This window comes from Diabrotica virgifera, chromosome 2, assembly GCF_917563875.1.
Source record: "Diabrotica virgifera virgifera chromosome 2, PGI_DIABVI_V3a".
In the NCBI taxonomy this organism is placed as follows: domain Eukaryota; kingdom Metazoa; phylum Arthropoda; class Insecta; order Coleoptera; family Chrysomelidae; genus Diabrotica; species Diabrotica virgifera.
In genome coordinates, this window is record NC_065444.1 from 143,283,400 (window position 1) to 143,299,549 (window position 16,150).

The following is a 16,150-nucleotide window of genomic DNA, read 5'->3' on the forward strand; positions in this document are numbered from 1 at the left end:
AAGATAACAGATGACGCTCAAAATACGAGGTAAATTTGGCAGAAGAGACGTTGTGACTTCCAAAAACATGACAACATCGCTGGAAGTGACAACGCGACTTGAACTACCCTATATACAGAAGCCACAACGTATTATGTCCGCTTTCGTATATACCTATATATATATATGGTGGATGTGTGAATTGTTCGTAAGGGGATTTTTCCACATTCTCTATTTCATCTATTTGATTTCGTACAAGTGGTCGTTAAACCAATAACCTTGGATCTTTGGTTCACTGAGTGTGTTTCAAAGATCTACATCTTATGTTTTTAAACATATATTTTACTTACTTTAAGTAATTAGGGAATTAAAACTTGAGACTGTCATTGTCGGATTTGCCGTAGACTTACGCACCTTCTATGTCTAGGTCTCGAATGTTGTTTTTTGATTAGAATGTGTCTAAAGATATTCAACCTCTTGTCTTTACCGACGAGCCCAGAGAGGTTGAAGAGGGCGAAACACATTTCTAAGAACTGGTGTTTGGATCTTTGATTCTATTCGAAAAATTTTTCCCAGCCCGAAATGGTGGATGTGTGAATTGTTCGTAAGGGGATTTTTCCACATTCTCTATTTCATCTATTTGATTTCGTACGAGTGGTCGTTAAACCAATAACCTTGGATCTTTGGTTCACTGAGTGTGTTTCAAAGATCTACATCTTATGTTTTTAAACATATATTTTACTTACTTTAAGTAATTAGGGAATTAAAACTTGAGACTGTCATTGTCGGATTTGCCGTAGACTTACGCACCTTCTATGTCTAGGTCTCGAATGTTGTTTTTTGATTAGAATGTGTCTAAAGATATTCAACCTCTTGTCTTTACCGACGAGCCCAGAGAGGTTGAAGAGGGCGAAACACATTTCTAAGAACTGGTGTTTGGATCTTTGATTCTATTCGAAAAATTTTTCCCAGCCCGAAATGATGGATGTGTGAATTGTTCGTAAGGGGATTTTTCCACATTCTCTATTTCATCTATTTGATTTCGTACGAGTGGTCGTTAAACCAATAACCTTGGATCTTTGGTTCACTGAGTGTGTTTCAAAGATCTACATCTTATGTTTTTAAACATATATTTTACTTACTTTAAGTAATTAGGGAATTAAAACTTGAGACTTTCATTGTCGGATTTGCCGTAGACTTACGCACCTTCTATGTCTAGGTCTCGAATGTTGTTTTTTGATTAGAATGTGTCTAAAGATATTCAACCTCTTGTCTTTACCGCCGAGCCCAGAGAGGTTGAAGAGGGCGAAACACATTTCTAAGAACTGGTGTTTGGATCTTTGATTCTATTCGAAAAATTTTTCCCAGCCCGAAATGGTGGATGTGTGAATTGTTCGTAAGGGGATTTTTCCACATTCTCTATTTCATCTATTTATATATATATATATACAACATTTATTATGGTAAATCCTTTCCCCTCAATATGTAGATCTATCGTAGCACCCCCCCTCTTATCAAATATACAATTTTTAAAAAATAATCCCAAGTAGAAAAGGTGGAGGTCCGACAGCTTTTTCTGTATACCGGAAGTCACAACTTAACGTGCATCAATATATATATATATATATATATATATATATATATATATATATATATATATATATATATATATATATTTATAACAGGTATATAATATTTGCTGAACAGTTAGGAAACAAGGTTGAAATATTGGGGTAGCAGCAATCTCAAAGAAAACTCTTTATAATAGTTCCAAGCTTTCGAAAATGTTTATTTTCATCATCAGGGAAACTACAATCATAAATAGATATTATATATATATATATATATATATATATATATATATATATATAGTTTGAGTTAGATTCTTGAACCTTAATATATTTTATTAATTTGGTTTCTTGGGTTTAGGTTCATTAAAAAGAGAGATGGCTATGATGTTATGTCATATTTATTCGACGTTTCGGCTGGATATCCATGCCTTTTTCAAGAATTATTATTACATGACTAAAAAAACAATTCATCAACGATACAATACTAAACTTTAATAAAAGATTTTGACTTACCCTGCATGCAAAGTTGGTAGTGAAACAGAAATACATAAATAGATAAATAGACGTCACAAAATAAAACAATGGTAAAACATAGGAATACACCCACTAGTCATTGCGTTTAAATTATAATGTGTCAAAATTAGTGTGATGTTTTATCGATGTTTGAAACATCAATTAAATAATTAATTGATTTCGCATCATGGGCGTGCTGAATTTTCTTTTGTATAGTTCAAATTAAGTTAAAATAAATTTGGTTTAAATTTTGGACATCCTTCTTGTCATTTATGGCATTGTTGTTCTTTTTTATTTCTATAGACTCCAGGAGCTCCCTCTTTTTTTTTGTTATGTTCGGTTTTTAAGATTTTGGTGTTGTCAAAATCAAATTTATGTTTCTTCTCGTTTTCGTGTTCTGTGAGGGCCGTTGAGTTATTTTTGTCGTATTTGTGCGAACGTATTCTTGAGTTGAGTAGCTGGCTGGTTTGTCCAATGTATACCCCATCGGAATCTGTGCAAGGAATTTCATATACCACGTGCGATTTTTTTAATTGAGGGGTTTTTGTTTTTAGTTGTGTGAAATTCCTTTTCAGTAGATTGTACCCTTTATGAGCAACTGTGATGTTGTGCTTAGATAGAAGATTTGCAAGCTGTTCTGATAACCCCTTTATATAAGGAAGAGATGTGTAATTCTACTTTACCTTGTTAGTTTTGTTGTTATTCTGGTTATTGTAGAATGTATGTAGTCGCGACTTAAAAGTGTTTTCTATGAGTTGATGGGGATAAGAATTAAGTGTCAGTGCTGTTTTTGCCTTTTTTATGGCCTGAGGTCTGTTGATAGGGTCGGACAGTATGATGGCTCTATCGGCGAGGCCGATAACTACTGATTTCTTTTGGGACAGGGGATGATGAGAGTTGAAATTCAGATTTCTCGACGACCAGGTTTTTTTGGTGTACCATGAAATGGATATGATGCTATTTTGTCTATGTAAAGTCAGGTCCAGAAAATTGATTTGACAAATTTTTTCCATTTCCAATGTAAACTTTAGTTTTGGGTGGAAGTTATTAAATTCGTTTAACAAAATATCCATTTTATCCTCTGGTGCTGCCGTCAAACAGTCATCTATATAACGGTAGAAAAAAGGTATATCGAAATCTATTTTATGTAGGACACTTTCTTCTAAGTGCTCTAAAACTAGTTGAGCGATAGCACTAGATATGCTAGCACCCATAGCACATCCATCTGTTTGTTGGAAGAATTTGTCTTTATATATAAAGTATGTTGAGTTTAATGTTGTCTCAACTGCTAAAAGAAATTCGTCTAGAGGAATGTCCGTAAACATTTTAATTTCATTCCATTTTTGTTTAATAATATCTTTCGCTAAAGCTATTGGAACGTTGGTGTATAAAGATACGACATCGAGCGAAACTAATTTATACTCTTGAGGTAAATGTATATTTTTAAGTGAATGATAAAACAACATATCGTGAAATGAAAAATGATCCCACAAACATATTTCAAAAGAGACATAATGAATTAGTCAAAAGATGGGAAAAAAAGTGCTACATCTCACCAAATACCGCTAACTCACTTAAAATACATAATGCTGTAGCTCCAAAAATATACGGTCTACCCAAAACACACAAAGAAGGTATGCCTCTGCGCCCTATTGTCTCATGTATTCAGTCTCCTTTTGAAAACCTCTCAAAATATTTGAAGAACGTTATTTCTAATGTAATTAATAAAAATCCGCACTATTTAAAAGACGCTGATGACTTGAAATCAAAACTTAAAAATATACATTTACCTCAAGAGTATAAATTAGTTTCGCTCGATGTCGTATCTTTATACACCAACGTTCCAATAGCTTTAGCGAAAGATATTATTAAACAAAAATGGAATGAAATTAAAATGTTTACGGACATTCCTCTAGACGAATTTCTTTTAGCAGTTGAGACAACATTAAACTCAACATACTTTATATATAAAGACAAATTCTTCCAACAAACAGATGGATGTGCTATGGGTGCTAGCATATCTAGTGCTATCGCTCAACTAGTTTTAGAGCACTTAGAAGAAATTGTCCTACATAAAATAGATTTTGATATACCTTTTTTCTACCGTTATATAGATGACTGTTTGACGGCAGCACCAGAGGATAAAATGGATATTTTGTTAAACGAATTTAATAACTTCCACCCAAAACTAAAGCTTACATTGGAAATGGAAAAAAATTGTCAAATCAATTTTCTGGACCTGACTTTACATAGACAAAATAGCATCATATCCACTTCATGGTACACCAAAAAAACCTGGTCGTCGAGATATCTGAATTTCAACTCCCATCATCCCCTGTCCCAAAAGAAATCAGTAGTTATCGGCCTCGCCGATAGAGCCATCAGACTGTCCGACCCTATCAACAGACCTCAGGCCATAAAAAAGGCAAAAACAGCGCTGACACTTAATTCTTATCCATATCAACTCATAGAAAACACTTTTAAGTCGCGACTACATACATTCTACAATAACCAGAATAACAACAAAACTAACAAGGTAAAGAAGAATTACACATCTCTTCCTTATATAAAGGGGTTATCATAACAGCTTGCAAATCTTCTATCTAAGCACAACATCACAGTTGCTCATAAAGGGTACAATCTACTGAAAAGGAATTTCACACAACTGAAAACAAAAACCCCTCAATTAAAAAAATCGCACGTGGTATATGAAATTCCTTGCACAGATTCCGATGGGGTATACATTGGACAAACCAGCCAGCTACTCAACTCAAGAATACGTTCGCACAAATACGACAAAAATAACTCAACGGCCCTCACAAAACACGAAAACGAGAAGAAACATAAATTTGATTTTGACAACACCAAAATCTTAAAAACCGAACATAACAAAAAAAAGAGGGAGCTCCTGGAGTCTATAGAAATAAAAAAGAACAACAATGCCATAAATGACAAGAAGGATGTCCAAAATTTAAACCAAATTTATTTTAACTTAATTTGAACTATACAAAAGAAAATTCAGCACGCCCATGATGCGAAATCAATTAATTATTTAATTGATGTTTCAAACATCGATAAAACATCACACTAATTTTGACACATTATAATTTAAACGTAATGACTAGTGGGTGTATTCCTATGTTTTACCATTGTTTTATTTTGTGACGTCTATTTATCTATTTATGTATTTCTGTTTCACTACCAACTTTGCATGCAGGGTAAGTCAAAATCTTTTATTAAATTTTAGTATTGTATCGTTGATGAATTGTTTTTTTAGTCATGTAATAATAATTCTTGAAAAAGGCATGGATATCCAGCCGAAACGTCGAATAAATATGACATAACATCATAGCCATCTCTCTTTTTAATGAACCTAAACCCAAGAAACCAAATTAATATAATATATATATATACAGGGTGTCCCGAAAAGATTGGTCATAAATTATACCACACATTCTGCGGTCAAAAATAGTTCGATTGAACCTAACTTACCTTAGTACAAATATGCTCATAAAAAAAGTTACAGCCCTTTGAAGTTACAAAATGAAAATCGATTTTTTTCAATATATCGAAAACTATTAGAGATTTTTTATTGAAAATTGACATGTATCATTCTTATGGCAGTAGCATCTTAAAACAAAATTATAGTGAAGTTTTTCCACCCCATAAAAATTTTATGGGGGTTTTGTTCCCTTAAACCCCCCATACTTTTGTATACGTTCCAATTAATTCATTATTGTGGTATCATTAGTTAAACACAACGTTTTTAAAACTTTTTTGACTCTTACTATTTTTTCAATAAGCCAGTTTTTATCGAGATGCGGCTTCTTTTTTAATATATTTACATAAAATTTTTATGGGGGTTTTGTTCCTTTAAACCCCCCAAATGTTTGTGTACGTTCCATTTACACTATTATTGTGGTAACATTAGTTAAACACAGTGTTTTTAAAACTTTTTTGCCTCTTAGTCTTTTTTTAACAAATCACCTTTTATCGAGATATGGCTTCTTTTTCAAAATATACCTAAAAATGTAAATTATAAATACATTTTCAGATTATTAACAGGTCTCTATAATCGTACTTAACCATATACAAATATGTGGTGGATTCGACAAATATTCAAAATAGGTCGATAAACACTGGCTTATCAAAAAAGTACTAAGAGGCAAAAAAGGTTTAGAAACATTTTGTTTAACTAATGGTGTCACAATAATAATTTAATTGGAACGTACATAAAAGTTTGGGGGGGTTTAAAGGAACCAAATCCCCTTAAAATTTTTATGGGGTGCACAAATTTCACTTTAATTTTCTTTTAAGATGTTGCTGCCATAATAATGCCACATGTCCATTTTTAATGAAAAATCTCGAAGGGTTTTCTATATATGAAAAAAAATCGATTTTCATTTTGTAACTTTAAAGGGCTGTAACTTTTTTTGTGTGCACTATTGTATATAGGTAAGTGAGGTTCAATCAACATATTTTTGATCCCAGAATCTGTGGTATAATTTATGACCATTCTTTTCGGGACACCCTGTATATATATATATACATAAAAAAGAAAAATCATTGGCAAATAACTCGCAATGTGAATGTGAATACAAAATTAACAATATAAAAAGATGAAATGCAACTGCAGACACGTGTTTCTGACTCATTAGTCGTCATCAGTACAGTATAGCCAAGTTAGAAGAACAATAGCTTAACTTGGAAAAAGATCACTATCCTTTATTATATATATATATATATATATATATATATATATATATATATATATATATATATATATATATATATATATATATATATATATTGATACATGTATCCATGTAACTTCCAAAGTAGATACTCGTAATACGTTGTCACTTCATATATACCGTTATGACTTCCGATTTCGGAAGTCACAACGTTTTGCCTAAATTTTTACGAATTTGGCTACTAGATGGTATTAGAAGGCTTATATCAAAAATTTCACTAGAAGTCACATCGTATCTAATATACTCATAAGATCAGATTTTAGTACGACGGTATATCATCAGCGCTAGTGTCGCTCCCGTACGAGAATACACGTGATATACACAACGCGTAGGGACTTCCGTATACCACACCGCTCGTTGTGACTTCCGTTATTTGGCAACGCTGTGTAAACGTTCCCAGACGCCAGACATTTCATTGTTATAGATTTGCGGTCGTAGTATTTTGTGCAGCTGTTATTTAAATATGAGTAATAGCAGATCTGCTTTACTTTCATAGTTAGCGTTAAATTAAATATATTATCTCTATAATTAGTATATTATACATGTACAAAATTCAAAGTGTCCATTAAATAATATAAATTATTTTTTAATAACCTTGTTAAAAAATAAATTTAGGTAAATATTTTCATTTCACGAAATTGCCGAAAATCGCGTATAGGTATTTTGGACCTAGGCTGAAAAGTCAATTTTAGTGATTGTTACTTCGGAAGTAAGTAAAAGTATAAAAACACACTAATAAAGTAATAAATTCTAGTAATAATATGAAATACAGTAAACCCTCTCTTAACAGACATCTCCCTTTGCCGGGCACCTCCTCTATATGGACGGTTTTTCAAACAAAAATAATTCGGCGATATATGAACCTGTACCCTTCAACTGACAACTGACACTCAACACCGGACGTTGACAGTAAAAATGATGTGTAAATGCGGATCTTCTTCTTCTTCTTATGCCGTCTTCTAACCAAGGTTGGCGATCACCTTTTTAAACGCTTCTCTGTCTTTTGCAAAGTGAAATATCTGTTCAACACTGAGGTTAGTCCAATCTCTAATATTCCTCAGCCAATATTTCTTCTTTCTTCCCAAACCTTTTTCCCCGCTACTCTTCCTTGCATGATGACGTGTAGCAGAGATTATTTATAGTTACGAAGTATGTGGCCCAGATACGATGTTTTTCTTATTTTAATTGTGTTCCTAAACTTCCTGCCATGTCCAATTCTTCTTAACACTTCTTCGTTTGAGACTTTTGCAGTCCAAGGAATTTTCAGAATACGCCTATACAGCCACATCTCGAATGCCTCCAATTTTTTTACGGATTGTGCTTTTAGAGTCCAAGCTTCTACCCCATATAGTAGTTGCGACCAAACATAACATTCGACGAACCTCAATCTAATGTCCATACTCAATTTCTTATTTGTAAACATTAACTTGAATTTTATAAATCCTTTTTGAGCTATTTCTATTCTCACCTTTATTTCCTCATCTTGATCTAATTGTGAGTTTATAATTGCTCCTAGGTAATTATACCTCTCGATTCTTTCTATATCGGTTTACCTCCAATGTCAGATGTATGTTGTCAACAGGGTTTTTTGAGATCACCATTAATGTGGTTTTATTTATATTCATTGTTAGTTTTTTGCTTTCTCTGTTAATGATATATAGGAGAATTTGTAAATTGTCTATATTCTCTGCCATGATTGCGGTATCGTCTGCAAATCTTATGTTATTAATGATGCTCCCTCCAATCCTTACACCTTCAATTCTTTCCCATAGTGCCTCCTGAAATATTAGTTGGGAGTACACATTGAATAATTGTGGCGACAGCACCCATCCGTGCACGACAGCACGTATCCGCAAATGTGGATAGTAAATATAAAATGAAGAACTTTTTCCAAATATTTTACGATATAAAACTACATTTTTTATTATTTATTAAGCTCAATATTCCTTGTTGGCCTAGGAATAAAACGTTTACATTTCTGATTACATTAGTCTTATAAATTTTATATAATTACAATTCAGTCCATTTATACAATCTTTCACCACCTACTTCCCTCTCCTTCAGTTCAATGCTAGTTGTTTCCATCTCTCAATGTTACTTTTCTTCAGGTCTTCGTACACACTGTCCTCCCATCTTTCTCTTGGCCTGCCTTTCCTTCTCTTTTGCTATGGTCTACGTAAGAGTACCATTTTGGCATTCTTTTACTTCTCATTCTTTCGATTTGCCAAAAATATTATTCTCTGTGCTTTGATCGTCATCGTTATCGTTGGCTCTTTATACAGTTCTTCCCGTTCTTTATTGGTTCTTCTTCTCCACTGATCTATTTTCGCACCTCCATATTATATTGCTCTTAGCATTTTTCTCTGCAATCTTTCTAAAAGGTCTGTTTCTGACTTTTCAGCACCCATGTTTCGCATGCTTTGCGTATGATACTGTAGGTCATTTTTTATCGTTTCAAATTGATATATAGTCCGATCAAAGAACAATCTGACCCAAAAAAAATAAAGGAAGGATGAAAATTTGGGAATAGGTAGTTGAAATTGTCTATTATTATATAAGAAAAAGTTAACTACTCTACACACCCTCCATTTTACAAAAATGGAGGGGAGTACCTCTTCTCGGAAGTGAAAAATATAGAGTTATTTGCGAGTGAATATATTCATTTTTAACAACAAAAAACATGTTTTAAACGGTTTTTCGCAAATAACTCAAAAAGTAAGTATTTTTTGAAGAAGATATTCTTAGTAAAAATATAGCTTATAAATAGTGAAAAGAATGGAGTACGCATGAAATCTGTATACCCAGTAGAAGCGGAGTTGTAACTAATGAAAAGTAAGTCCTTATTCGTCCAATTCCAAATCGAATATTTTAAAGTGAAATAACCAAAAAACGGAGAACTTTCCGGGGAAAACTTATTAAAATTTTTTTTAAAATGTTTAAAAACAGGTTTTCTTTTGTTTTTTTTTAACTTCTAACATTAAAAGTAAGTGACTTACGCTCAAAATATTTTTGCTCCCTTTTATATTTTGGTAAAAACTATCGCGAAAATCACCCCCTAATTAGCATCCCAAATAAAATGAATCGTTACTGCTTCACAAGGTATTTTGTTTATGTATTCTTTATAATGATCTATAAGTTTTATTGGTTCAAACTGTTCAATTTTGAAAAAAATTGGTTTTAAAATAAAAAAAAATTTCTGATTTTGAAAAAAATTCCTTTTTTTTTCAAAATAACTGAAAAATTATTAGTAATACCAAAAATCTCAAACAGTAATAAAATATACGTTTTGAGTTCTGATTATTTTGGATTTTTGGTTTTCCTGGTAGACAAAAATTGGTTATGCTAAGACTGTTCAAAATTTGCATACACTCGTGATTAGTGACTTGTTCAAGCCATTTTAACTAAAGCCATTTCAAAAAGAAGCACTTTGAACCGATGAAACTTACAGATCATATAAAGAATACATAAGAAAAGTAAAGTGTGAAGCGGTAACGATTAAATTTATTTGAGATGCTAATTAGGGGGTGATTTTCGCGATTTTTATACCAAAAAATAAAAAGGGTTGAGCCCTTTTATTTGCGTAACAGTATTTTGAGCGTAACTCACTTACTTTTAACGTTAAAAGTTCTTTTAAAAAACAAAAATAAACCTTTTTTTAAACACTTTAAAAAAGTTGTAATTAATTTTCCCTGAAAAGTGCTCCGTTTTTTGGTTATTTCACGTCGAAACATTTGATTTGAAATTTGACGAAGAAGGACCTACTCCTCATTAGCTACAACTCTGCTTCTACTGGTTCAACAGACTTCATATGTACACCATTTGTTTCACTTTTTTATAAGCTATATTTTTGCTAAGAGTACATTTTTCGATAAAATACTTACTTTTTGAGTTACTTGCGAAAAACCGTTCATAAGCATAAAAATGAACATATTCACTTGCAAATAACTCGAAAAGTATTGACTTAGTGAAAAAACTCTATAGAACAAAAGTTGTTTAAAATTAGTTATTTTATCCAATTCCGGACTTATTTTGAATGTATATTTTCAACCCCAAGAAGGGTGTATTCCCCTCAATTTTTGTAAAATGGAGGAGATGTAGAATTGTAAACATTTTCTTATATAATAATAGACAATTTCAACTACCTATTCCCAAATTTTCATCCTTAATTTATTTTTTGGAGGTTTTCGATAAGTTTTGTATTCCTTGATCGGGCTAACAGATCTTTACACGAGCGATATTTGATATTAGGTATGAATACTGTTTACGCTATATTAATTATGTAATACAAATCTGTTCACATCTTTTAACTGTTAGCAACGCAAGCAAAATTTTAATGTGTATGTTGATCCATGAAAGAATTGCTGACCCCATTATTACTCTGATAATAAATACCTCGATAAATTTTTGTGTTTTGACTGAAATATGAATCTTAACTTAATTGTCGAATGAAGATATTTGGGTTCAATAGACGTCATTGTATTAATTTGTAGGTCTTAGCGTTTTGGTTAAAATTTCGTAAATTATTTTGGGATTAAATTTCACAATAAATTTTGTGCATGATCTGAGCCATCAACCTATATGTACATATAATTAAAGTAACTGAAATAAATTTAGTTATTAAAGTTATTAAAAATTGTAAATTAACATATTCATTGTTGTTCTGAAGCTATTTCCTTGTGGCATTTTTATATTTGTCGTTGTCAAAATACAAAATATTACTCTAGTAATACATTGTTACTCTAGTAATATTTATTTTGATGACACCCGACGTGGGCGTCGAAACGTTAATGAAATAATTTTTTTTAGTAAAATTGTGGCTTATTTCTCATTAAAAATAATTAATTATTAAAAGTTTTTTGCTTTAAACGTGTGCAGAAATACATCATATTAACAGAGCTCGGAAAATAAGCACTTAAAAATTCTAAAAATGTTTTAAACAAATTGTTACAGTTGCTATTTTTGTGCCGTAAAAAATGTTTTGGATCACTGTTACTGTTAAAAAAAACTGACACTGACACTGACACTGACTTTGGATCACTGACAAACTCCCTGACCGTTTTTTGCAATTATAGGATTTGCAACATTTTGTTTTTTATTTGTTACTAAGCTCGATTTTCTTGGCCGGAGTGTATCTACCTTTATATTGTTCATAATATTTTATTATTCAATATTATATTATTAAATTTAAAATGTCGTTAGTAAACTCCAACTCCAACAATAACCTGGAGCTAAAATAAAATCACTAAAAATATTTGTTAAAATTACTATTACCTAGCATCATTTTATTCATTATATTCATTTATTCTTCTTCTTCATCTTTTTGTGTAGACATAACTCTGTCTGTTTTTCAATGTGACTCCAGTAAGTTGTCATTCCATCGTTTTCGTGGTCTTCCCACTGATCGCCTTTCTATTGGGGCACCGTCTCTCGCCGTCCTTACTACTCTGTTTATTGTCATTCGGCTTTTGTGGTCATTCCACCATTCTACTCTTCTGTTTTTCACCCAGTAATTAATGTTGTCCACCTTGCATCTCTGTCGTATACGTATATCTGCACTTCTGGCTCTATCACATAGTGTCTTACCATCGATTTTTCGAAGTGTTTTCATCTCTGCTGTTTCTAGCATTCTTTTTGTCCTTTCTGTATCAGGTTGTGTTTCTGTCGCGTATGTCATTATTAGTCTGAGGACTCTTTTGTAAATTCTGCCTTCCATTTCTTTTCCGATATTTTTATTTCTCCATATTGTGTCATTCAGGCAGCCTGCGGCTCTGTTTACTTTATTCACCTGAGCTTGTACTTCGGTTTCGAGCTTTCCGTAGATAGAGCTAGATAGTGTGATGCCTAGATATTTAAACTCTATGACTTGTGCTATTATCTGACCGTCCAGCTTTAATTTACAACTAGATTTGTTGTTATAACCCTGCATTTAGTCTTTTTTGGGGAAATCAACATGTTAAATTTTCTAGCGGTTATATTAAATTGGTGCAGCATACGTTGTAAATCATCTTCACTTTGAGAGATTAGTATTGCGTCGTCTGCATAGCAGATTATTTTAAGTTGTTTTTCTCCCATTTGGTATCTTTCTTTTGTTCTTACTTTTTTTTATTATTTCATCCATGATCAGGTTGAACAATAGAGAACAAGACAGGGAGTCTCCCTGTCTTATCCCATTGCCAGCTTCAATTGGGTCAGTTAGTTCTTTATCTACTTTTACTCTGATCGTGTTGTTCTGATAGATATTTTCGATCGTTTTAATTATTCCTAGAGGTACCTCTCTTGCGTAAAATAAATGGATAACGTCTTTTAATTTGACTCTGTCAAATTCCTTTTTAAAATCGACGAAACATAAGTATGCCGGTTTGTTGTATTCTACTGATTTCTCTTGAATCTGCCTCATTATAAATATAGCGTCGGTACATGATCTTCCCGACCTAAAACCTTGTTGTTCTTCTGCTAATCTTATAATTGTATTCAGTGTGTTTGTTATCACTTAGTGTTGTGTTTAATAAATTAATTCCTCTGTAATTCTCCGGGGGTCCGAATTACATACTCATATTCATTCACAGAATTATGTTCATTAATAGCTGTAATTGACTAATGCATAGTTTTAATTATTGTAACAAATATTATTAGTTAAACTATATAATATTAATGATATTTTATATATAGAATTAAGCCGTTTAACCAATCAACCAATTAAGCCAATTAACCAATTTCGATTTCCAATGCGAAAATGACATGTAATGAAAATCAAGCACGTTACCGCCTTCTCCAACGGATTTTTCAAGGGAAGGTAAGTGGTAAAAGAGGACATTCTTATTGGAACGCTAGATACCAATGAATTCCACTGCCAAGTGTGAGACTCTAAGATAACAGATCACGCTCAAACTACGAGGTAAATTTGGCAGAAGAGACGTTGTGACTTCCAAAAACATGACAACATCGCTGGAAGTGACAACGCGACTTGAACTACCCTATTTACAGAAGCCACAACGTATTATGTCCGCTTCCGTATATACCTATATATACAGGGTGGTGAATCGGAAAACGGGCCATAGGAAACTCAATGTAAAATTCTAAACTGTTGAATTCCTGCTTCCCTAAGTATGTTACATCAAAAGTCATGAGAAGTTATTTGTAGAGGATTGCAATCTGTATTAAAAACAGAAGTTACAATTGTTCTACGATTTAAACACATTCCAAAATTTTGAAAAATATAATGTATTCCTACCGCAGAAGGTATGTGTGGGCATGTTAGGCCACACGTTACTATTTAGCTGACAGTGAGCACACTATTGAAAGAAAATATCTTTATTATGAATACTTTCTCCTTAACTGACGGGGTTTTATCAACTTTATTGTGTTTTAAACAATAAATGATAAAATAAATTAAAAAATTTACAGTTCAAATTTTTAATATAAGTGATATAATAACTTCATTGTCACCAAATGCAACCTTATACACATTACTACACTGTGTGTGGCCTAACTTTGGCGTATTACTCTGAAAATTGTATTATAGTTTTACAAAATTTTGAATAATTATTGTTCGTATAACAATTTTACCAGTTGATTTCAATACAGATTTCAATTCTCTACAAATATTTTCTTATGACTTTTGATGTAAAATAATTAGGGAAGCAGGAATTCAACAGTTAAGAATTTTACATTGAGTTTCCTATGGCCCGTTTTCCAATTCACCACCCGGTATACAACATTTATTATGGTAAATCCTTTCCCCTCAATATGTAGATCTATCGTAGCACCCCCCCTCTTATCAAATATACAATTTTTAAAAAATAATCCCAAGTAGAAAAGGTGGAAGCCAGACAGCCTCTTCTGTATACCGGAAGTCACAACTTAACGTGCATCAATATATATATATATATATATATATATATATATATATATATATATATATATATATATATATATATATATATATATATATCCCGCTATCATTATGTCATCTTTTCATGTTGCAGTCAGTTGGCATCACTAAGAAACACTATCATTTTCGAATTTTAATTCGTGTATGTTTGTTGAGCGCATTTTTTAATGCCCTGTATCGTTCTCAGTTTTCTAAAATTTTGATTTTAAAAATTTAAATTATATACAAAAATTTTTACACTTCACAGCCATTTTGACTTCCACCACATAAAAATGTGTATTTGCGGTGTATTTGCCGTCAATCGACGTTGCCACGAGTTAAAAATATCGATCGTTTGAGGCCAGGTAGAAAAGGTATATTATAAACTATATAAAAGGTGGGTTCTTTACCTGTTCGGCTGGTTCGGCTAGTAAGGGTCCAAATATTTTACGAGTTGAATTGTGTTTATTTTATTTCATCTGTTAAATTATAGTTTTCTCATAACGACTTAAAATATTTGTTTGAAAAATTAATTTTGGGTCATTCCATTTCAAATCATTCAATTTTGGAGCAAAAAAAAATTTGGACCTCCGATTTGTCTGAAAATTGGTATATAGCTTCTGCGGGACGTAAAAATAAGATATTTAAGGTAAAAAAATCTTCTTCTTCTTTTTTTCTCAAAATGTTATTTTATTCGATTTTACAGTGATTTGGTGTTTATTTATACAAATTTCCATTTTCTCTCGTAAAGTATCAATGGAAAACATAATATTTTAATAGAAGGGACCCAAAAATGTCATTATATGGCATTATAACAAGTTACTTTGATTCAAAACAAGCTTTTGATCAAATTTTATAGTGTAGAAAACGTTAAAATACCGTTTTTTACATTTTTCTCCATTCCCAAAATGCATCATAATCGATTTGGCTGAAAATTTGCCCACAGATAGACAAAACATAGGACTTTAAGTGGTCATAAGGATTTGAATTATATTACAATACCCAAAAAGTTACATGCAATATTATAGTCAAAAATATAGGCGTCTACTGTAAGTAAAATTAACTCGAAAATATCGACCTCACGACAAAAATTGTTAAAAAGAAATTGTAATAATTGTAAATACGATTTATTTGGAACAATTTCAGTTCCTTCCATTTTTGTCGAGAAGTTAAAAATGGCGGAGATATTGAGCAAAACAAGTTCTCCTTTAAAATCAAGATGGCCGCTAACGTAACGGAGGAATTCATTCGAGATTTTAAATTTAGGCTACTATTGATTCCCCTAAAGATCAGAAAAATAAATTTTTGTGCAGCTTGGCATTCAAGGTCAAATGCTATCCCGACTGGACTAATATATACTTTTGAGTATGATATTACTGCATGTAACTTTTTTGGTATTGTAATATAATTCAAATCCTTCTAACCACTTAAAGTCCTATCTTTTAGCTATCTGCGGGCAAATT

At 31.9% G+C, this 16,150-nt stretch overlaps 1 protein-coding gene across 1 annotated transcript in view; it reads right to left on the reverse strand.

Moving 5' to 3' along the window:
- LOC114345109 (uncharacterized) overlaps positions 1 to 16,150 on the reverse strand; it is a 495,244-nt gene that overhangs the window by 227,401 nt on the left and 251,693 nt on the right. The gene's annotated exons all lie outside the window — the stretch shown is intronic.